The sequence below is a fragment of the Thermobia domestica genome, chromosome 14 (genome assembly GCF_964235325.1).
Source record: "Thermobia domestica chromosome 14, izTheDome1.hap1.1, whole genome shotgun sequence".
Classification (NCBI taxonomy): Eukaryota; Metazoa; Arthropoda; class Insecta; order Zygentoma; family Lepismatidae; genus Thermobia; species Thermobia domestica.
In genome coordinates, this window is record NC_137467.1 from 84,042,456 (window position 1) to 84,067,568 (window position 25,113).

The window sequence follows — 25,113 nt, forward strand, 5'->3', positions numbered from 1 at the left end:
AAATTGTTGGAATGAGAATGTGGGAGGAAATCGGAGTACCCCGAGAAAACCCACGCACACGATGTTGTCCACAACAAACTTACTTGGCTGGGGATCGAAGCAGGGATCCTCGCACCAGAGTTAAGCGCTCTACCACTGAGCTACAGTGCCCCCTCATCAGAGACATGAATACCATATTCAACATCTATGTCATATTAAGAGACCTCATCTCGCGAAATTAAAACACCGCTAATTTTACAGTAATTATGTGATATATTCAAATAGATAAACGATAATTGGAATGTGAAACAAGAGCGCCCTAGACAATATTATTTTGCGTGTTTTACCGTTATTACAAGTCACCTAGTGGCTTTCTGTTTTCAGCAGTTTAGAAACGCGAAAATAAATGACGATTTTCAAAATGGCTCGAAATCGAAAGCAGATGAGTGATGATAAATGATAAATGAGTGATCTATCTTATGTAAAATGATATTGTCTAGGGCGCTCTTGTTCCAAATTTCGATTATCTTTTATCTATTTGAAAATATCACATAATTATTGTAAAATTAGCGGTATTTTAATTTCACCAGAATGAGGCCTCTTTAAGACATAACCTAAGTAATCTATTGTTTTACATTGGTTTCATGGGATTTGTAACAAATTTCAGACTTCCAAGCTATGCTATGCACAAGTGTCGTAAGTCTTACAGAAAGCCTTTTCCGTCCGTTGGCAAGTATTAGAGTGAAAACGGTAAGGCATATCGAGAAGCGGTTTGTTTGTAGTCGAGTCAGCGTCCCAAGAATAGGTTCTATGTCCTCTATTAACCCTGTATTCAAACAAACGTTTTCGGTTTCAACGTTGTTCGCTATAGAACAATTTGGGAATAGATAAGGACAAGAATCGATTGTATCAAGAAAATATATCATAAGCCCCTGTAACAGTCTACCGAAATCAGAAGCTGTGAAATCTACTAGTATTTCTTGTTTTAATACTGATTTACATAGAGAAGAAAAAGGTAAGAGGTTTCGAGAAGTGGCTCTTTGCAATCAACTCAGCCCTCAAAACTAGGTTTCATCTCCTCCGTTTCGTCTCCTCCGTCTTTTCCGGTGGTAGAATCAATCGTTTCCGGTTTTAACCACCATAATCACCATAAGAACATGCAGTAGATAATCACAAGTGATTTTTTTAGAATCGATTCAGCGTCGTAAGGAAAGATTAAATCTTCTTCTGTATCTCTCCACTAAAGTTATATATATATATATATATATATATATATATATATATATATATATATATTTTATATTACCGTGGGATGATTTTTTTTCTGCGTTGGGAAAAAGTGTTACCTTATTTCCCATAATCTCCATTTACAGATCGTAGTAAAATACACAATTTATTGAAAATCCATAATTTTTTTGTCTTTTTATTATTATTATTACTGTCTGTGTGCAGAAAAGAAAACATAAGCAACGAATTCAATGAAACGTCGTGGCATGATGGAAGGCGTGTTTGACAATGGTAAAGGACATGTTTCCGTATCGGTTTCAAAACTTTAAAATCACCCTGTTGTAATTTCCTTTAATGCTTATAGAGTGTGGCGTTTTAAAGGAAAGCGTGTGTTTAGCGAGCTACATCGGAAACGAAGCGTTGGAGGGTACTCTGTCTCGTTAATCTCTGGATGTATAGAGTAGATTCACATGTACAGTATCAAAGGACACGTCTTGGCATCTCGTAACGGTAAAACCCACTTCAGTAAACGTTTAATCGCGTGAACATTTCCCTTTTGCAACGTTTAATGAAAGAGAAATGACTGACAAAAAAGCTTCTTTGCTGGTGTGTCTGAAGCGTACATGTGTGTGACTTAGTACTAATTGTGGGTTTTTTGTTATTTGGAGATTAATTTGAAAAGTTGGAGAAATGATCTACCAGAAGTATGGATCCAATCACCACGCCGTATTTACCATTAACGTATCTTCTAACATTATCTTATTATTATCATTAACGTACTATTTTCTAATAATAAATACCTGTGTTTCTTTACAAGTTGTGTGTGTATCACTGTTAGAACTGTATGTCAATACTAGAAGTGTGTGTGTTACTAATAGACCAATAACAATAATAGATACAACCTAATAGTTAACAGCGTAATTTTCCTTCCATATACAGAATAGATGAGTGAAAACCGGTTTCTATGGTAAGTTGAAACCGGTTTTCAGTTTTATTCAAAACCGGTTCGGTTTTTCGTTGATAGAAAACAGAATCGGTTTTGAAACAATCAGGTTTTTTGGTATAAAACCGAACCACTTTGAAAACTCAATAAGGTTTTTGATAGAAAATCAAAACAGATTGTTGTATTATAAACACTTTTCTACCATGTCATGGCCTCAACTTTTCCGAATAAACTAGTTAGCTTAGTTTTGCTATGAACTATTACATCCATAGACCTAATTAACAAATGGTGCCTATCTGTCGTAAGTCATCGTTTCACTCCAGTCATCGACTTGTCTGGGATAAATAATATTTTTTCGGTATTATTCCTTAAACTGATTTCACATTTTATTTTATATGATTTTTTCTATCAATCATCTGAGAGGCTATGCAAAATTTTATGGGAATTCTTCAACCGGTTCAGAGAAGTAGAAGGAATAACACTGAAGCTCTTTGATATTAGACCATGGGCCAGATACTGAAATCCTCCCCCCCCCCCTTGCGGATTTTTGGAGACAATGTTTTTTAGTTAAAGTAATGTCTAAATAAGCGAAATCGGCCGGTCTGCAAGCAGAATATTAGTGGAGTGAATAATTGGGGGCAGTTTTCAAAATGTGATCAAGGAAATTACCAGGGATTTTACGAAAATTGTAGACCCTCATATTGCCGGCTCTAGTTGCCCTCCTAATTGACACATGAACATGAATCATACCTCGTTGGAAAGCTTATGGAACACATATTCCTACTAAGTAACCTTTGTGTGCAATGCACCCAATCCATAGAAGAAGAAGAAGAAGATCGAAACCAAGAATTCGAAAAAAAATGTTTTTTCTTAAATCGAAGGCAGTTAGCAACACTTACAACCGTTGTACGCAAACAAAATCCTTGAAATATATAATCTATTCATTCGTGTATAACATATCAAAAAACCATGGCAGTAGGTGTAATACACATGGAGAAATACATCGTCAAATTAATACCACCGTAAACCTCTTATATTATAAAAGTAAAGAATATAAGAGATAACGTTGACGGCTTGGGGCATTCTTCTAATATCGACAAGGAGATAACCATATCTCGCTGGACAGCTTATGGAACTCAGGTTCCAACAAAGCAATTTTTGGGCACAATATGCCCAACCAGTAGAAGAAGAAGAAGAAAAGAAGAAAATCAAGAATTTGAAAAAAAGTTTTAATAGAAATTCTAACCACTGGCAACATCTTCGTATGCAGACAAAATGTTCGCAATGTATATGTACACAACATCAAAAAATCAAAACATTAGGTGAAATGTGAGTATGGAGAGGTAGGGAAAATCTGTAGATTACCTGTATATAAGGTATCCAAGGGAAAAATTAATTTTCATTAAGAATTTTTTAAATCTTGTTTGCAGGCAGTTACAAATATTACCTATATGTCAAAATATTACCTACATGTTTTATAAAAACTAAGAGCTTACAAATTTTAATTTTGAAACATTGTGTCAAATAACAGAAACTGCTTCTCAAAATATGTTTGATATTTAGTAATGGATAAATATATACGGTTATATGGTTCATGTTCAATTATTGTCTTGTGTTATATTTTAGTGAATATATAACAATAGAAATTCAACTGCTGAATGTAAAAAATACAGTCAATGATCTGCATCAAACACTACATCACTATAATCAACAAGTTCAGGAGTCTCATCTTCATCAAAAGTTTCTGATTCATCCATTAACACTTCTACTAGTTCTTGCGGCATTAGGTCGCCTTCAGTCCATTGAATTTCCAACTGGTCATTCACAACATTCCATCCATGGCCAGAAGGTAGTGGGATATTGGGAACTGCTTTGTCTGCACTGTACCATAAGAAAGCCTGGTAATTAGCCCTTTCTGCATGCATTCTTAGAGAATTCCTACAAGGAGGTAGGATACTTGTGTCTATCCCACTGTAAGCTGATAATAATGTTCCAGGTTTGGGACTAAATCTCTGTAGAAATTTTTCATAGCGAAGATTATTTATGTCTCCTGTAGCCGATCCACCATACATAATACACGTAAATTGCTCCAATTGCTCAAACAAGGAGTCACTGCAAGGAACACTTCTTCCAAGAGAGAGGAATGTTTGAATGTAGTCTGGATGCTGCATGAGAGTCTTCAATGGTGTTTTCTTACCTTTCCTTACAAAGGCACTAGTGGTGTCACAACCCGTGTAAGCATGAAGTGCAGGCAGTGCAGAACACATCTCCCTTCCAACTTCATTAATGACAAGGTGCACATTAATGAGACGCCTCTTGTTACCAGTACCTGTATCAAACAGAACTGTCTGTTCTATGCGCTGTGCAAAGTTCAAAAGTAGAACAAATACATCAGTATCTGGAGATCTAACTATTATTTTACTGTCAGAAGGAGAACTTTTAGCAACATGCAAACAATGAAGGATCATTCTTGTATCTGCTTCTTCCTGGCTTGATTGAAGTTCTTTAATTTCTACTGCACTTGTTTCTTTACCATCAGGAGAAGTGAGACAGATACATTTACAATCACAAACAAAGTACACCCTTCTTCTTTGTAACTTTCTTGAATACTTGGCTTTCTTCCACTCATTTAACAGAAACAGTGTCAAGCTTTGTTTATTTTCATTACATGATAGAAATTTTTTCCAATCTCTGGGAACTTTTGTCAGCTCTCCCCTTATTACATGACCTGTAGTTGAGCCTCTTCTTGCCCTTTCTAAGCTTTTAATTGATAATGGCTTGTATGTATCTGTCACAAAATCAACTCGAGGTACTTTGGGAAGCTGCTCGAACATAATCTCTGCTAATTCTCCAAATGTATTTGGCAGAGAGCTTTGAGTTTGGTAAAGAGCATTACCGTCTATAATGCAAATGACACTTTCTTCATTTGGTCTGTCTGCAAGGTAACAATCTTTTTCTAGCATGTGCATAAGTTGCGATTTATCTGTCTTGACAGGAGTACCATCACTGGTTGCCAAAGCCCATGGTACTGGACCCAGAGGGTATTTCAGAACTCTTTCCATGCTAATATCATGCTGCAAAGCAAGAACAAGAAGCTGCCCAAATACATTTCTTTCTGCTCTTACTTCCTTTAATTTATTGGCTGGTCCAGATATCTTGGAAACTTTAGCAAGGTTTGCAAACGTATTGAGCTTTTGTTTAGTAATAGGTGCATAAAAGCTCTTTGATTTGTCAACAATTCTCTCCTTAATAAATGTGGTGTGTGCATTTTTTCCCACTTTATGCACTGATAGGAGATCTTGCTCAATTGCTTTGGTTGCTGGAGCACCTGATGATAGGCAGTATAGAATATCCTTGTTCTCAACATCGAAGGGATTCAAAAAGTTACTTATTGTTTCAATGACTTTACATGTGTCCTCTTCACTGTGAGCAATTTCTGCTGGTCTGACGTCTTTGTGTGTGGAGTTCTCTGAAGTGTCAATATCAGCCATTTCCAAAGTTGCTTGAAGATAACTTGCTCTATTGTGCCTGGTCATACACCATCTGTAGTATGCAGCATGATTCCTGCTAAAACCAATTATGCCACCATGTGATTTTGCATGCCGATTTAATGTTTGTTCTATAGTTATATCCACAGCATTTCTAGATGATGGAACACTAGATCGGTTGACGCTGAAGCCATTCTGTCTAAGAAGATGTTCTGCTCCTGGATGAGACTGCTGCAAATTCAGCATATCTAAAACATACACAGTAGCGTATCTTGCATAGTTTAAGTGGTCACAACTGAAGAATAGTGCACACATCTCCTCCAGAGAAGACACATGAAGGTCAAAATTGTTTTCCTTTGTTGCTCTGTGAAACTGGAGAAGGATCCAAACATAGTCCATGTACTGCATCCACATTTGTGCAGTTTTCCCAAGTTCTCCCCTACGAATCTTATCCTTGAACTCCGAATACATGACAAACTTCTTCCTGCAGGCGTCATTTGCAAGAACCTCAGAAAGATTTTCATAGGATGGGTCCTTAGCAAGTTTAAGTAAAAGTACATTTACATCTTCTTCCATTGGATGTGTAGCCTCATATTTCTCCAAAAGCAGTCTTTCGAGGGCTTCAAGGACAATTTTGTGGACACGGAGAGCTCGGTTGTAGTGCTTTCCTGACACCACTTTTTCAATAGAACCACTGGCACAAATTCCCGATTCTATCAGAATATCTTCAAAGCCACTACACCTCACATATTTTCCCAAGGCACCCATAAAAGCGCATGAAGTGTGAAATGTGCCAAGCCTGACTATAATATCACTGAATTTTTGTGGTTGTTGCCACACAAGTGAATACGCTTTCTTTGCAACCGCAAGGTCAAAGCACACAATGGTATGTTGCTGATTCACCTCTTTTGTGGCTTTCTGAGATAGTTCGAGTATGTGCTGAACAGTAGCATTTTCTGTAATGGGTTGCATCACTGGGGGCATGTAGTCTATGCGTGACAACTGAACCTCATCCTTCTGTGATCCTCCCGTAAGAGATATCCAGCCAGCCCACCCCGGAACAGTTTGATCATTATTCTTTACTATGGCTCTGCAGAACAACCAGGCTAGGTCAGATGCTTCTGCTTTTGACACAGCTTGGACATTAGATGATTCTGTCCTACATACAGTTAGATGTGGCTCGGTTTTCTCTTTCACGAAACAAGGTTCGATATCAAGCCGAAAACTAGTAATCGATCTTTCCTTACTTTTGACATTGGAGGAATTGTCTGTGGTGATTGTATGTTTAACTATTGTGTCTGTTGATACTTCTTGGATAATAATTCCATGTGCTGTGTGTGTGGTCCCTGAACCTGATGGAGTTTCCTCATTTAAATCAAAGTTGTCCCAACAGAAATGAGTAACAACATTATTTTCTGTCGATATTGTTGGTGGAATGGTATGCATATGTTCATTGACTCTCTTGCACATTGCTGTCTCTAGTTCAAGCAGTGTTGAGTATGATGCACAGTGACCAAACCGATTGATAATGGTAATTAGTTCTGCACTTCCAGTCAGGTGTCGGACAGACATGCCAAGTAGCAATTGTTTGGGCATGGTCCACTGTCCCCTTGTTACAGCATGGCATACATCTTGAGAAAGGGAAGAAACTAACCGTTTATTCCTGTTACTGGAGTCTTCATTTCTTTTACCTGTTATCAAGCATGTCATAAATTCTTGAAGAAGTTGAGGAGGCTGAACTTTGTTACTCAGAAGAAAATCTGAAGTAGGAGGCCATGGCATGACTGGAGATTCCATGTGGGCATTTTGAATGATTCTCCTTAGGACTAAAGCTGCTTCTTCTAATCTCTTTGAATCAGAGGCTGCGATTTCAAATGCAGTTTCCACTGCTTGACCTTTGGGCAGGTAGGATGAGTAAACAAGGTCAGATTTGTAATTTGGTTGCCAAAACTGTATTTGGCTACCAAATCGTTTCTGTAGTTTTGCTTTCAGTTTGTCAGTTTTGTAAGAAGCATTGTAGAATTGAGGTGTGTTCTCGAGCATGAATTGAAGATAGCGTTCTTTCAGCATTGACATCCTTTCAACATTGAAGCCATTAATTATGCTATCTGTTACATACTGACACAAGTGTTCAAATGCATTATTATGAGCAGTTTGATCTTCTTTCTGTTTTCCCGATATTTTAGGCCGGTCTTGTCGTGTATAGTCCCTTCTGCATGATGGATGATAATGTGCTTCACGTGCTACCAAGTCAACATCGTTTATTTTTAACAATATCACTTCATCATTTCTTCTTGCAGCTGCCTTTTTAATAGCTTCCTCGGCAGTTTTAGTAACACATTTGACAAGTATTTCTTCCTTTCCTGCTTTTCTTATTCTGTTCTTTTCACAAAAAATACATTTGTTCTTTGGAAATAGTACACCTTCATCGTATGTGCGACGTTTTTTGGAGGGGCATGAATGTGCACTGTTAGCTGCAGTATTTTTTCTTTTCAGAATTCGCGATATATTTGTAAAGTTTTTGTAACACCAAGAATGAGTTCCATGTAACTTAGCAGAGTATTTAGTAGGCACTTGAGTACAGATTTCTGAGAGTTTTTCATTTGCTTGTCCTTTGTTCTGTCGAATATTAGCACAATCCAAAATTCTCTTGAAGCTTGTATCAGATAGCCTTCTCACTTTCACATCTGATTTGTTTTGAGAATAGTGAATAATGCAATGCAGTCCTTGAGACTTTCGTTGGTTGCTGGTGGAAACTCTACACACTTTAAGTTTTAAAGGTTTCTCATCTAGTTTCTTAGATTCACTCATTTTGGTTTTGTTCAGTTCCTGAAAGAGAAAGAAAATGTTTGTAAAAACAGAGTCAATGAGTTAATTGAACATGTAACTACCATATACACTCAGCAACTATGAGCAGAAGTCTGTAAGTATATAAGCTGAGCTAGGAAATAATAAGCAAAAATTCATACAGGAATCTATGCAGCATACAGTTCTGCTAAAAGAACTAAATGATAAAACGTTAATGTGCAGCTTTAGTTGAAAATAGTTAACAGAACACATGGTTAAAAGTAGTCCAATACTATGATTCATTGCCCCAAGTCCTTTAAAACAATTATATATACACTCTAAATACAGTACCCACTATTTCAGAGGTACAAAACGGCCGTTTTGTACCCACTAATTTAGCAGGTACATTGTACCCAAGAGTTAGCAGGTACAATGTACCTGTGATTTCTTAGGTACAAATAATTTCATGGGTACAAAAGCTCCTAATTTCATGGGTACATATATAGTCAGAAATAATATTAAGTATAGGTTGGAGCTATCATTTCATATACCTCCAACCTATACTTAATATTGTTTCTGACTATACCTATTATATGAAGCCGCGGTGACTCAGTGGTAGAGCGTTCACCTCTGGTGCGTTGGGTCCCTGGTTCGACCCTAGCTCTTGCCAAGTGAACTGTGTGGTGGACAAACACCGTGTGCATGGGTTTCCTTGGGGATTTCCCGTTTCCTCCCATTTCTTTATTCCACCATTTCATTCATTTCTCATCATCACCGTCTTCTTTAGCCTAACCGGCATAACCGAGGAACGTAAAACTCAAAGATTTCATTTCATTTTCTACCTGTGTCATTGAGAAACACAAGGTGACTCAGTCAATACCAGTACATATCTAGATTACAACACTTAACAACATTTGCTATTATAGCTCGTAATCTAAGCATTTCCGAGTCAACATTAAAAGTCACAACCATTCTGATTAACGTAAATGTGGTAAAAATGTGACGGTTCTGTATAAAACTTAGGTGGGCTCGGGAAAACTTTCTGGTGAGATAACGTGTTGTCCATTATACAAATAGAAATATTGGTTTAATCTATTTTTTTAAAAAAAAAACTCTTAAATGGAAACAGGGGTCATCTGACGCATCATATTAAGACGAGATTTCAATATAAATTCAAAGGCGAAGTCAGTTTCTCAGTATTTGTACCCTGTTACTTTTCAGCAATGACTTTATAAATGATACTAAAATTAAGAACATGCAATTGGTTACATAAACAGTAATAATGAAACACTCACTTTTTAATGAACTTCTCACGAAATACTAGAACAAAATGAGATGGGCTCCTTTTTCCATCTAAGATTAGTTTTAGACAAATCTAACATGGCTGCCTCCAAAATAGCTTACAGAACACACTGCTAGAAATTTCCCGCATCCACGTAAACCCATTTACAATTATACCTCTTTTACTTCAGAGTATACAGTAATCAGGGTGGCTCTAACTTTGACTTACCTTGCACCGTATCATATATGAATATGCCTTGTACTTTGAACATTAGTAACGATAATTGTCATACCTCTAATGATAATAAGTGATGTTAAGGGCTACACTCATTCCGACATCAATGTACTGTGTAATCATATTTTAAATAATACCTACACCACAATTAAACACAGAGATTGGAAGCCATGCTTCGCGCAATAGTGTACAAAAGGATAACTTAAAAAAAAAAAAAAAAACTTTCAAATAGATCAACCCTATATTTCTCCTTATTTTAAACACAGATATTTATTTGATTTGAAATACTTGAATACATTTTATATTAATTATAAAAAAAAACGGCCATTCGTCCTACTTGAAGGATGCACCTCCTGGTTAAAAAAAAAATGGAGAATTTGTTCTTCCAGAAGAATGTGGACCTCCCATAAAAGTGAATATGGGTATGATCTTATCCATGAAACATTACCTTTGGAAAGCATCTCACCTTTAGTCAACGAACAATCGGAACTTTTTTTTTGTTTTTTGTTAAGATTGGATGCCATACAGAACTTACTCTTCCTTTCTTCTTAGTGATGCTTTCTATGCTGCCACAAATATGCGAAGTCCTCTTAACTGTGGGCAAATATTGTAGGACCTTTCGGACATTCAGCCTCCCCTGAAGGATGTTTAAGTTACAAGTTTTCTTATTAAAATAATGAAAATACATAAAAATACCATCGATGATATTTTACATATCAAAGCTTTGCTTTTATGAACCCGAATAAAACAACATAATAGCTGAGCAATGCAAATACCTTTCATTAAAATCTAAGCTTTTAGTTTTTAATAATAAGTTTTCTTTGCTCAAGCTATTATTTTAGTTTACGTGGGGCAAAATGTCACATATTCTTCTTCAAGCTGTGCAATGGGAATGAAGAAAAATACTTCAGTTTGCGCGTGAGGACTCACACCGAATAAAGTATAACAAATTGAATAAAGCAAATTTTAAAGCTAAGCGAAAAATTTCAAGAACAACCTTGGACCAAACAGGTTTGTTGGGGGAGGGGGGGCGCTGATAATGCAAATGTGATGTTTTAACAGATTATTGTTCACAATTTTTCTCTGCTACATTATATAATCTTATTAAATAATAAATAAACATCATCATTTTAAAATGAAGTGCTAAAATACGTGATATACAGGAACATAATTCGAGTGAAACAAAGTTACGTTTATTGCTATTGTTTAATTGCTATTCTTACAATTGTTTTCGTTATAATTTATAGTATTTTATATGATGTCTACAGTACGCTGCGTTTGATGTTTCGTTGTCATGTGTCAAAATACAGGAACAATCCAAACCAAGTTGGGTATAATAAATTTTTAACGTAATAAATACATAAAAGCAGCAAGCAGGCCTCTTCGGTATCTCAGCTGTTTCTCCATTTCCTGTCCACAGAAGTTTGGACTCGGCAGTATAGAACAGGGTTGGTCCTTGAGGTTTCAAAGTTTCTTGGAACGATTCCTGTAATATATATATATCCAAAAGGAATGAGTTCAGATATATTTAATAAAATATAAGGAATACAGTATTTACATAAAGAAATAAAATCACGAAATAACAGTGCTATGTAAAATATACAATAATTATCTTATCAAGTGTAGCTACATCAAAATTGAAAAGTTGTTTACATACTATCATTATGTAACAACACGTTAATTCTCTATAAAGACGACAAACAAATAGAGGTACTCCTTAGAATGCTAAACAATATTAATTTTTAAAAAACGAAATATATTTTTTATAAGTATGTTATACTTTGATACGCTTTATACTGATAACATGCTACAAAAACTGATAATTTTATTTGAGATACGCTTGTTCTTGTTAAAACTCTGTATTTTCGGCAGGGTTTGCCCAAGTGGGCGCAGCCCAGCCAAAAAAACTGGTGGTTTTTTTCTGGTTTTACTCACCTGCTAAACCCCACCTGGGTTTTAAGCTTCTGGTGAGTGTATTAGTCATACAACTAAGCTGATCACGTTGAAAGTTTTTTTTAACGAAATTTAGAGCTTTAGGTATACTACAACATTCAATATATACTAATTAACTCTTTTCTAGGACCTTTGTAAAGTACTGAATGAATTAAAAAACTCAGCTTGCATAAACAGGTTATTAAAAATTCCTTCCTCAATTTAGGCCTACTATAATTACTGATGATGATCTTAGAAACATCCGAAACATTGATGTTGCGATTTCTAATAAATGTATTTTCGAAATAATAAAATTTGCGGGGCCGCGGTGGCTCAGTGGTAGACCTCTGGTGCATGGGGTATCGGGTTCAAACCCTGCTCCCGCCAAGTGAACTTTGTGGTGGACAAACACCGTGTGCGTGGGTTTTCTTGGGGCTCTCCTGTTTCCTCCCACTATCTTCATTCCAGCATTTCATTCATTTCTCATCTTCACCGTATCCTTTAGCCTAGCCGGCATAATCGTGGGACGTAAAACTAAAAGATTTCATTTTTTAATAAAATTTGCAAAAGATAAAAATAAGAATAAATGGTTAAAGTGTCGTACATTACCTATGTTAAACGAGTTTAAAAAAAAGTCGACACTGGCCTTATTCAAGGCACCATTAGAGCATTTGCCTAGTATGACTCAGAGAAACCAGGGAAAGACTTCAGTCAGGATAGCGGTTGCTGAGCGCAATCCAGGACCTTCCCCTCTACTAACTGAGCTACGGTTACTCGATAATATAAAACAATACTTTAATATAATTACTTCTAACTCGAATAAATAGTCAGATACATTTTCTGTTGAATTTGCAGAGTTTAAGCTCTCATTAGGAACCGGCCAGGGGTTCATTTGGTACGACACAGGTTTGTTGTTTCTCTTTTGATTTCAGTTTTTGCCTTTTTCTTCGCTGTGCCAATCTTACGAAAATATCCTTCGAAGAAGCAGAGGAGAGGATTGTTACTTTTATTTTACCAATAATAAGCTAATTCATGATTATAAATCAAAATAAAAGTTACTGTGCTTTAAAGTTGAAGTAACACACTTGTATTATACTCGCGCTATTTATTTTTATTGCATCAGACAGCTACACATTTTCCTTGTAATCAATGTCTACTTTCGGAAAAAGGTATATTTTCTTATCACTGCGTTGCATAAGGACGTTAAGGCCAAATAAAATTATTTATATCCATATGTAATTTAAATAAATAAATAAATTTATTTAAACAAAAAGCCGGTTTAAATAAAAAAACTGGTTTAAACCAAAAATAGTTTTTTTTTTTTTTTTAAAGAAAGGAAAACCTTCTTACCAACCCTGTGTAGCAGACAGACACTGGTACCCAACAAAATATTTTCCACCAGTTGTATCGGGTAATATTAAATGTTAGTAGCGAAAGTTATTTTGGGGTTCCTATAAACATAAATTACACACGGGTAGAATTACAGTACTTACAGACAAATTGTTGAACGGATCAGGAAAGCTTAATGAAATGATATTTGCCTGTTTGTTTGTTTAGTTTGAGATATTGTATTTTCTATTTGAGTTTGCGATACTGAGCAAGGAACACTTAAATTTCGAAGCTACCGTATATTTTACTTATATATGTATATATATATACCAATTTTAAGCTAGCACCATTCACGAAAAGAAAAGAGAGCTGTTGTAGGTCCGGTTCCTAAATCGTTCTTTCGATCGTTTTTACGTTATTTTTTTTTTTTTTTTTTTTACTTTGTACGAACTCTTGTGGAATATCAGTTAGGGCCAGGTTATTGTAAGTCCTTTTAGTTTTCGTCGTTACTTTTCGTGGTGTAAGAATATGTGGTGGGGTATGATGGAGAGAGAACCCCTCCCCCATTATATTACGAGTGTTATTGCCGCATTTTCATAAAAGTAGGCCTTTTCTGTGTGCACATTGGGAATGTTCTCTTTGCCATGTACTTGTATACGGACTTCGAGAGATCCGTAAAAGGTAGAGAGAGGGGCGCAACGTTATGATTGGTGTCTGAGGAAGAAGGGGGCATTTGTGCTGTATCGAGGACCACACGAAATCAAAAAAGTACCAAAGTGTACTACTTCTTGGTTAGATTACATTACGTTACGTTAGGCTAGGCTAGGTTATGTTCAGTTACCTTCAAAACAGAGGCATGTAAACTTTTACAATTTAGCATAGAAAATTACTATGTTGGGCGTGATAAATTGTACCGAAATCATGGCGATCCGTCCTCTCATGGTTCGCCCTTTTAAAACTGAACATGGCGTAAACTATGAGCGCTAGTTTACTGTACTTGATTTTTCATTGACCGTAATTTTATTTTTTATATCGGACTTCCGAAGAATAAATAAAATATCACGCCTTCAGTTTTTAAAATAAAGGAAGAAGAAAGAAGAAGAAGAAAGGGAAAATGAAAGAGGAGAAGAGGAAAAGAAGAAAAGAAATAGGGAAGGAAAATGAAAAGAGAGAAATACGGAATGATTACGGAAAAAACGATAAAAGGTTATATTAATTGTTGAAGAAAAACCAAAGTTAATGAACTACTGACAGAGAATCCAATTTGAAGTGATTTAGAGTAGACACATGTTCCCACGTACAACCCAGACCTGCATCCAGGTAACTACACAAGAGAGAGTTATCCGGACCCAGCCCCGTTGATGAGAAAATTTAATTAAATTAGTTGTTAATTATTTTGTAATGCCAAAAAATCCAACTAATATTTAGCATTTGTTGATCACAGTGGAGATAGCTAGTACATTTGAGCTATTCAGAAAAAAATATATATTTATTTAATTTAATAACTGTCTTTTCTTTTATAGATAAAATTCTGGACATTTGATGAGATCGTCGTTTATTTTAGTATATCGTATCAATTTGGTTTAAAACTTAATTTAAAACTAAAGCCCGTCTCACACGGAACTGAACTAAGACCTCAACCTAGGCTACAACTTAACAGTGTTGCCTAACTCAAACTTCTATGCAATTTCTTTTATCCTGAGGTGTTGTAGGGGTCTCAGACGATCCTTAAACTAAATAGCTTTTATCAGCAGAGCCTCTCGTGGTCGCTTCATTAAAACAGACGAAAAACGCGTTACGCACAAAGAAATCAACTGTCCTAATCGTAAATATTATTGTTTTTCTATTTCACGATATGAGTTCATCCGATGAGGATGAAATAGCCATAGCAGCGATATCTGCTCTGTTGCTGACACAAAATCCGCCCTCCCCTCCCCCCAAAAGAAACGTGAGAGAGAGAAAGAGTAAAGAGGGGCTGGTGGACCAGGGAATGAATTCTTCGCCGCAATAATGCACAGGAAAACACCGTATTTTCAATGGTGAATAATTAACTACTTACAGCAGATCCTCGTTCCTACAAAAAAAAATCTACAGAATGGATTATTCAGAATTCCATACGCTATTGAAATTAGTAACTCCGAAAATTCATCAGCAAGATACGAACATGGGGGAGTTTGTACCAGCTGAAAAATGGCCTGTAGATCCTTGGATCCACCAGATTGTAGAACTGAAGATCAAATGACTTGTCCAAATATGTAAATGAGGGCAGTTATCAGACGCGAAAAGCTAAAATAAAGAAGAAAAAGCAATTTTCTAGTATAGGTACTGAGTGCATCCGCTCAGCTCAGTACCCACAAAAAAATGCCTACATAGCCCTAAAGTAAACTTATACCACGCCGGGAACCTATCTCATGCACTACACCCAGAATTCTTGTATTGTGCCAGCATTGTGGAACTGTTCCCTAAAATTTCAAGAATGCCACATAACAGTGATGACAATTAACGCTCATTGTTTCTGTTTTTGGCGCATCACATCTGAATTTTATGTTTAGAAGTGTAGGATTACTACTCTAAACTTATTACAAAGGAAACATGCCTGTATAGAAACTATTTTCCACCGGCGGTGAATTTCTGCACAGTCTACAGAAGTTGTATTTTGTTTACAAGTGGAACGATACTAGTATAAAACCATGACAAATGCTATTGAAACTCGTATCATTGTTAAAACCCACTCGTTTTCACTACCCTCGCTTATGCGTATACCCCCCTTTGCTGACGCGCCTGTTCCCTTCAGACGCACTCCCTCACAGCTTTGCTCTGCTACGACTCAGTTAGATAGCATTCGTGCTTTTTAGTGGCGACCTAGCGCAGGTTGTTTTGTGTTTTTTGGGCTGTAGTTTTTATGCATGCATCCGGACGCTGTATTTATACGCAAATCGTAAAAGAATTATAATTTTACAACAATTGCTTATGATACCCCCTTGAATTTTAACTATGCCATGTGGATATTTTCATGTCGCCCAGCTTAAATCATTTAGAAAACAATAAGAAGGTAATTAGTGAAAAGATTCTAATTTTTGAACAGTATACTTAAATCAGCTATTTTTATTCTTTTAAAGGATGTAATTACATTTGTTCACACCAGCAGCGTTCGAGCGGATACCTTCACTGCATACCTCCTCTAAGGTCTTTATTCTTGCATTTTTATAAATAATATAAATCGTGCTACAAAAGATCATATTTTTCGTATGATTCTAATGTTCCCCTTGTCCAGGCAGCATTGTTTTGAAATTACAGCGATAAATAAAGTTGAATGTCGTCAGGCGCTACTCTTTTCTGATTGGTAGTTGTATGCAAGTCCAGATGAAAATAGAAACTGTTTCTATTTCGGATATAGTATACGTAAAGCCGCGTCAGTTCCCGAAAGAGGTGGACGCTCATACTTTTAGGGATTATTCATTGAGTATCTACGAACTTACCAAGGGGGTAACAAAGCGACTTTGATTTACTTATCGACTGATACGAAAATAAAAAAGAACGTACCTGTACTTTATATCTGCATGTGTAGTGCCCTTGTACTTTACCTATGACTGTGTGTGTGGGCGGGGGGTGGATTTAACGCATATCGCATGTCTTGTGAACATGGATACTTCTTACTATTGCACTTCGTAGAAAATTTATGGTATTTCATGTAGAAGTGGTAATAGAACACAGAAGAAACGCAGATCACGGCGTTCTCATGTATACTATTACCTCTATTTCTTCCAAGTTAGGATCCAAATAAGGACAGCAGAAAATTTCAACCTGAACTAGGGGCAAGTTAGCTCTCACACGATCGTTAAGTAAGGTCGTGAATTTTAGATCGTGAATCGCAGCCTTACTTCAGTCCCGTCTGAGACAGGCTTAAAAGAGAATGAAAATGTGTGGCGGGGGAAAATTGACACCTGGGTACGGTATATCGAAAGTCTACTGTCTATTTTTATCTAATTTCTTGTTACCACCCAAATTATTTCCGCTTTGAGCAATATAAACAATAGTAAAATAGGCTTGTTGAGTGACGCGAAAAAAAATCTAAATTACAGAGTTACACTGAACCAAAATGTAGGGAGTTCATCAAACTATGTTTTCAGCTGGTCAATAAATTCCATGAATATTCTAAAAATGTTTTGTAATTCAACCATATAATACTATTTACAATGTCAGACCAAATTTTCAATGTTGTATGTCAATGTAAACAAATCTTCCCCCAAACTATGAAGTAGAAAGGTAGCCTTCTGTATTTGCACAAACCTCTTCATACAGGACAAACCTCTTCATACAGGTGTGAAAATCAATACCCGAAATAATCATAAGAATACTAATAATCCCACATTACATCACATATAAGTTATTTCTCGAAGTGCCTTCTTATTCGTAAACATTTACTTCACTATAATCAATAATCATATTTATCATTCATATTCATATGTACTCATAACTAATATGACGTCGATTTACTAATAGGCACCCTATACTTCATATTACTGACTGTTCGAGACAGTCACATTCATTTAATATAATTATATTCAACTAAAATTCAAAAAAATCGTAGTATTGATTAACACACGGAAACCATGTATGAACTCAAGACCATTTAACTTCAATACCCAATACATTTCCCCTCACAGCCAGGAAAATTAGTTAAGAGAGATAAATTATCAAAACTGATTCTTTATTTAATGCAATTTGCTTAAACTACAACAATGAACTTTCATTCTGCGGTTACGAATCAAAATAAAATTAATGTTATGGTCTGACTTGAAACACGAGTTTATATGGCTGAAATACTATTTAAGGAAATAAGTGAAGTTTATTAACGTTAATGTTTCAGTTGTTTGTTTAGATGGAACGTCAAGATCTTCAGTAATGTTATATCAAGGATCAATATAGCCACCAAATGGTTTATCTAAGCCAGGAACGGTATAGAATTTTAAATAATAAATAATTTACCACGCATGTCGACGAACCTATTTCACTAATGAAGTACGAAATTTGGTCACAACGGCGCTGTACTCGCATGCCAATTCTCCTTGTACTCAGTCTATTAATTCGCTGCTAAAGTTACTGAAATGCTTTGACATTCATGTCCACGAACTATAATGGAAAATTTGGTAATGAACAACACACTGTCCAGTCCTGCACACGCATATCCCATACTCATCAACATACTACAATTAACTACTATTCACATCACTATACAATTACACCTACTAATACATATAACTCGACACATACTACTCAAAATTAAATGCATACCAAAACCACAAATAAATCATCACTAAACCGGCCCTGAATTCAAAGAATAAACTGATCTAGGACCTGGTGGCCCTACTTATAATTACTACATCTTTACCAAAACTAAACAGAAGATTATTTGGAGATCCCCTTCCTGAAGGAAATCTCCCAAAAACTGGTAATTCAACCCATTTTTTGGTGGGAAACGGTATTCATTCTAGAAATCTGAGCGGGAGCCCCTATCTAAATTTACTCAAACATAATCACTGAAATTATCCTAACAACATAAAATACTAGAGATACCGTCAACTTAATGTTTGACGAAGGGCTATAACAGTTTGACTTACCATCACAGAATCCGATGCCAAAATACGCAAGCAACCTCTTCATTACCCATAATCCCAAAATAAAATTGTATCAATCAAAGCAAGGAACTTGGTGTTGAGAAAATAAACCGAATAAATATTTACTTAAATTCTAAATATAACTGAATTTTAACATAATTAAAGCATATCAAACTAAGTGGAAGGGGATTTAAAATATTTTTTTTAATTCAGATTAGTGTTTAAAGCCAAAAATTTTACCCAATGGCGGATATATAATTTCAACTAGGAGTGAAACGGTACTACCCATAATTCTTTGTAATAAATGCGTTTGCTTCTAAAACTATCATATACTAATGTAAAATAAAAGTAAGTTTCCCTCAAAATATAATTTCTACCGATTTGTAGTTTAAATAAATACTAATTTGGAGAATAATAATAATCAAATAACTAAAATATACTGACCGAAAAGTATAAAAAAAATTTTAGAGGTAAAAAGTGCGTTCCCTCCCAACAAAAATTCTGTACTATCAATGCTATGACAGTATATCATAACTATTTGCTTATAAACGCGGCGTCCGGATGTATACTACAGTGCAAAAAATCAAACCAGCCTATGCTAGGTAGCTGCTAAAGTGTAGGAATCCTATCTCACTGAGTCAGGGCAAGGCGAAGGTATTGAGCCCGTGCGGGGTGCATCCGAAGGAAGCAGGCGTGTCAGTGATGATGAGTATGCGAGTGAGTAATGAAAACAGGTGGTTACTAGTTTCAATAGCACCACTTCATATTAGTAATCACTTAGTTTCAATAGCTCCACTTGAAAAAACATTATACCGTACCTTTCATACAATTTCAACAACTGACGTTCGTTATTTTCGCATAATTCTATAAAACGCAAACACGATATGTTACAACATTGACATACACACGTTATTTCCACACTGCCTTTTCCGACACTAAATCATGTGCTTCTCTGCCAAATAGTCCCTTTCGCCTTCACATACAGTGTCACTTACATCAAACACAGCCTACGGCAATCATTTTCTTAACTTCAACTATTCCCCTCGCCTCACTTTCACTCACTCTTCTTCACAAACCAAAATAAATGATTCAATTCACCCGGTCAATTTTTAAAAAATGGTCCTGCGATACAACACTTACTCCTCTCACACCTTCACTTATTTGCTCTTCAATCTACCTTCTATTGAATTCTCGAAGTCCCTGCACAAGTACAAGGTACAGGGATTTAGTAAACGTTCCCTTGAACATAAGCACCAGAAGCCATATACACAATCTATGCAAACAATGAAGTGGAAGGTGTACGTAAGCATGTGTGTGAAATCCAATTTGTAATACTTACCCTTGCACTCTGTATTCCATAAATGATTCTTGATTTTTCTACGTACGTGAATGAACCACGAAAAAGTCGCAATACTATTCAGATAAAGTCACGAAAATTAGCATGTACTTCATTTTAAAAAATAAGAAAGAAAGAAAGAAAGAAAAGAAAAAGATAGATTAAAATTTAATTTCACAATCGGCTTAAGAATCGAATTGTTAATCGGCTTAAATTACTGTTTAACTATGAAATAATATAGTATACATTTTAGACAAGTTAATTCATTTACAATATCCAAATACAACTATAAATACAGAATATTCCACTTACTCTTATATATGAACCGTTTGATTGGTTACTCGAATCTTCCCGATCTTCATTGAAATAATGTACACACAACACATCAACCGATAACATACAATATGGCGTATGTTTATGTTGGTATCATGCACCTTCTACTACTGTCATGGGTACATTCTTCGGTACGAATTTACTGTACCCATAAATTTTCCCTGTACCCACTAATTCATGGGTAAATGGCTGGGATGCGGTGTGTACCCACTAAAGTCTTCGGTACATTGAACTTTCATAGGTACATCAGCGAAGTACCTTCTATTTCATGGGTACTTGTGCAAAATCATGGGTACTGTTTTTAGAGTGTATATATATATGGATGTAATACTGTAACACATCGTTAATAAACAATATGACGTCAAGTGTTTTATTGCAATTGTACATAAATTGTCAGTATCCTCAAGCAGAGAACATAAAATCTATATCCAAATACGTTGCTACAGTAGATCCCCGGTAGTACTCAATTTCAAACGTCACTTACACACACGTCCACCAATGGATTAAATGCAGACCACTTGATTTAAAGACCTTAATAATCATACTTTTGAGAAATGTAGGTCTTCAAAAATCCGCAAGGGGGGGATGGTGGTCTGAAGTCTGGCCTATGGTCTATATTGGAGCTTTGCTTAGTTAGACATAGAGCAAATATAGACCTAGGAAACAATTTATGTAAAAATGAGTCATTATTCTAAGTGAAATACTATTTGTTACTACACTTGAAACAAAATATTCTGTCAAGGAAACACATGCGTAAAACATTCATAGTGTACCACCATTAGTAAATAAATTTTCCGAAATTTTGACGTTTGTGCATAAGAATAAAATATCTCAATGTATGTAACCGTAGCTAATCTCCCTTCGTATCTACGTCACGAACTAATTCTAAGAAATGACATTGTACTAACTACTTCAATATCTTACGTAGGAAATAACACTAACCAAATGCTTAATTACTGTCTCTAAAACATAAATTAAAATCACTAATCAGTGTAGCAACAAATAAAGGTGCACTAGAATAAAGGATGTGCCTATAAGAACGTCAAAACTTTAAAATGGGAGAATGAAAACTATACCTAGGTGTATATATATATTATTAAGAATTGTGAATCAATTAATGGTATTCTGTTTTGAAGATAATGTCTTTCAAATGCCTTCTACTTCGGTGGTGAAATGGATTACTCTCCCTTTATTGCACGACACGTTTTTCGAACATATTCTATCGAGAAATGGTGATATGAACTGGCTGCCTAGATCGTGTAATCTTTCACCCTCGAATTATTTTCTATGGGGGTTTCAAGTCTATGAGATTTTTTTTAAAAAATGAAATGAAATCTTTCAGTTTAACGTTTCGCTATTATGCCCTTTAGATTAAGGGGGAGCTAGGGTTGCCAACTGGCCGGTTTTTGACCGGCTTGACCGGGTATATTGCTGTTATTTTGATTAAAGCCGGTGACCGGACAAACTTCTTACCAGTCCCTTTATGACCTTTTTTTTGTTTGTTTGTTTGTTTGTATCTAAAGCCTGTGACAAACATCTTGGCATTTCAGCTAACGAATAAGACGCAAGCTCTGATGCGACGTTGCCGAGTAAGAAAGGGGTGTGGCTATGGCTTGGCTAAGCAGACGAACTACAGCGCGATCAGGTGGCAGGGGGTGAATGTATACAAAATAAACGTGGTAATACCGCAGCCCCCTCATTTGCTAGCAGCATTTAAAGGGAACTTGGAGCGTCGCCTTCAAATGACAACATGTTTTTCACGCTGTTTAGTTCGAAGTATAGATTTAAGGAGTAACTTTCATTCCCTACATCCAAACTGTCATTTTTTTTTTTTTTTTTTTTTACCATAATCTGTTTAGATAATTTTAAAGAGATGACAGGGACTGTATCAGTGAAAATTTGAAATGTATTTGTAAAGAATTTTACACATTTATTGAGAGTGAAAAAGGATTTCTTAAATCATTTTCCTGTAGAAGTATAAGTTTAAAGAAGAAATTTCATTTTCCAAATCCAAATTGTCACGTAAAAATTAATATGCTTTTGTTCATCTGTTTCGATCATTTTAAAGAAGTGGTAGTTACTGGTAAATACAATAAAATGATCAATGCCGATTTAAGGTTCTCATTTATAGCACAATGTATCTATTAAGCTTATTAGTGAGTGTACTAAAGAAATGCAGAATACAGGTGCTAATACTTTTGTTCACGATAGTATATTTCGTTCCTATGGATGGGTCCGAACAAGATACTTCACACTTAGACCTATAGCGTAAGGAATTTTGAGGGGGTGCCGTTTTTTTTTATTTTCCAGAGTTGGCAACCATACGGAGAGCTATGAGAATAAAGCCACGAACAATTTGTGAACTGAAAGGAAACATTAAACATACCACTGCAAGTTTACCGTGCAATATATTGTTCAAAAATGGTGGAAATTAAACCTTCAGAAATCATTCCATCCTCCAATGGAAGGGAAGATGTTTGAACGACATTGTGTTCAAAATAATGTGCTATTAATTGATTTTCACATCAATTACGCCATTTTCATTCTGTTTCATTTTAAAGTTCTTTTTGGTAAACTCTATAGCAGAAAAAACAAACAAGCTCTTTCATGACTTAGCTCTGTTCCTTTATTAATTTCCAGAAAGTTGTCCAGAATTCAATATTATGAGAAAAGTAAAGTTTTAAATCTGAACTGTTCCATAACCTTGAAAGTTTGTTCACTATTTGACTTTTTCTTCCGTTCTACGTTTCATATTGCCCTTCAAGGTCAAGTTCGTAAATCAAGCATAATCAAGAAGTTCTTTTTTACTTCTTTTCCATTGATGTTTGGATATACATATATATAATATGTGGTAGTATCTTCTGAACCATATTCTTATTTGATATCCACAATTTATTGTTTTTGGTTTCGAATCTCATAAAATTTCTTTCGCTACTTTTTGTGGTTTCGTTGTTGGCGTGCAGCATGAATATAACAAATAAAATTACTTTTCTTTCTTTTGTCTTCTTCTTTCGCCGTTCTCATGCGATCAAGTTCGAAATCTATCAAAAAGTTGTTCGGTTGTTTTGGTAGGGATAGTTATTGTTAAGGGATTATTGGTAGTCTTTCTCTCTCAAATCTATGCCGTTCCATTCTTTCTGTTTATCTGCAGTCTAATTTTTACAAGTAGTATACGCGTCATTGTTAGTAACTATATGCGTTACTATTAGAACTATGTGTTCACTAATAGGACCAAAGATGTTATAAAATAGAGGATCTGTCCGTATGTATCTTCATCCTATTAAATCAATGAAGCAAAAAAAAAAAAAAAAAAACAATCCAGCATCGGCACGTTTGATTGGCTACCGGTACTCTCGTTTCCGCCTTCCTCTGATTGGCAGCTTTCGTTTCTGCCATGATTGTTGGCTCAAAACATTGCGATCCTATTGGGCGGAGTAGGAGTGGCGAAACTGTGAGGTATGGCTTCAAGATTTTGTTGTAAGGGCAGATCCTCTGCTTATAACATCCTTGATTAGGACTGTGTGTGTTACTGTTGGGATTATGTGTGTCATAGTCTATAGTCCGCGTCACCTAAATTGGTGCGTGGCATCAGCCAATAAGCTCGCAGTGCGCTGTTACTAAACCTTCAGGGAGAAATCTAATCATTCAGAATTGTCCACAAATACGAACAAAATCAATTATGAATGATTAGATTTCTCTCTGAAGGTTTAGTAACAGTACACTGTGAGCTTATTGGCTGATGCCACACGCCATTTCGGGTGACATGGACTATAACAACATACTTTTCAGCTACAACTCTACGTGAGACTGACCGTGTGCGCCTCAGTCGGGAACCAATTCTAAAGATATTCGCTCAAAAGCACATAGTACATGCTAATGACTTGGATTCCTAACTGAATTTAATTAAATACTAGTGTCACGTCTGGGGTAAAATGGTGCAAAATGGAAATGAAATCTTTCAGTTTAACGTTCCACGATTATGCCCTGTAGGCTAAGGGAAACATGATTGAAACAAATGAATGATGATGGAAAATGTGATGAATGAGAATTTGGGAAGAAACGGGAATATCCCGAAGAAACCCACGGATTCGATGTTGCCCACCACAAACTTACCTTTCTAGGGATCGAAGGAGGAACCCCATGCACCAGAGGTAAGCGCACCACTACTGAGTCACCGTGTCTTCCTCACAGGAAAATAGTGCAATTTTTTTTTTTTTTTTTTTTACCTAATTGAAGGATTACATTCAAAATTTTGAAAGGGTATAACTTGATTTGCTGGTTTCACATTGTGTATTGTATATCAAACTATTGTGTTACTAAGTTGAAAAGAACAAAAGATATAGACTAAAAACCACTTCAATAAATTTTCTCGTTTGCTATTTCTTAAATTGGATTCTGACATGTTTCAGTTTTACTGATTTATTTATTTATTTATTTATTTATATGTTTGTTTGTTATGAAGTATGAATAAAATCACCTAAATCGTTTTTGAGCAAATTTTCTGAAAATAGCATAGTTTCTGAATTCCCTTAAAAATTATTTTTTACCATATTATAGGATTGTTAATGATATAAACAAAATTGTCAGAGCCGTTTTCGAGAAATTCGCATTTTGTTCATCCTTCA

At 35.7% G+C, this 25,113-nt stretch overlaps 1 protein-coding gene across 4 annotated transcripts in view; it reads left to right on the plus strand.

The window, feature by feature from the left end:
* Positions 1 to 25,113, plus strand: part of LOC145670240 (growth arrest-specific protein 2-like) — a 370,305-nt gene that overhangs the window by 93,106 nt on the left and 252,086 nt on the right. The gene's annotated exons all lie outside the window — the stretch shown is intronic.